We start from the raw sequence: 676 nt of genomic DNA, 5'->3' as shown, positions 1-676 counted from the left end.
AAATAGGCCACATATGACAAACCCATCATTCTCAATGGTGAAAAACTGAAAGCATTTCCTCTAAGATCAGGAACAAGACAAGGATGTCCACTCTCACCACTCTTATTCAACATAGTTTTGGAAGTCCTAGCCATGGCAATCAGACAAGAAAAAGAAATAAAAGGAATACAAATTGGAAAAGAAGAAGTAAAACTGTCACTGCTTGCAGATGACATGATACTATACACAGAGAATCCTAAAAATGTCACCAGAAAACTACTAGAGCTAATCAATGAATTTGGTAAAGCTGCAGGATACAAAATTAATGCACAGAAATCTCTTGCATTCCCATACACTAATGATGAAAAATCTGAAAGAGAAATTAAGGAAACACTTTCATTTACCACTGCAACAAAAAGAATAAAATACCTAGGAACTGTAGGTATTTTACATACCTTTTGTCTCCCCAGGTAGGTCTTTTGTCTCCCTACCAAGGGAGACAAAAGACCTGTATGCAGAAAACTATGAGACACTGATGAAAGAAATTAAAGATGATACGAACAGATGGAAAGATATATCATGCTCTTGGACTGGAAGCATCAATATTGTGAAAATGACTATACTACCCAAAGCAATCTACAGATTCAATGCAATCCCTATCAAATTACCAATGGCATTTTTTACAGAACTAGAACAA

At 35.5% G+C, this 676-nt stretch overlaps 1 protein-coding gene across 4 annotated transcripts in view; it reads right to left on the bottom strand.

The window, feature by feature from the left end:
* Positions 1-676, bottom strand: part of PCNX1 (pecanex 1) — a 180,571-nt gene that overhangs the window by 135,188 nt on the left and 44,707 nt on the right. The gene's annotated exons all lie outside the window — the stretch shown is intronic.

This window comes from Physeter macrocephalus, chromosome 11 (assembly GCF_002837175.3).
Source record: "Physeter macrocephalus isolate SW-GA chromosome 11, ASM283717v5, whole genome shotgun sequence".
Lineage (NCBI taxonomy): Eukaryota > Metazoa > Chordata > Mammalia > Artiodactyla > Physeteridae > Physeter > Physeter macrocephalus.
Note: the sequence above shows the minus strand (reverse complement) of the source record. Positions and strands in the feature narration are given on the sequence as shown.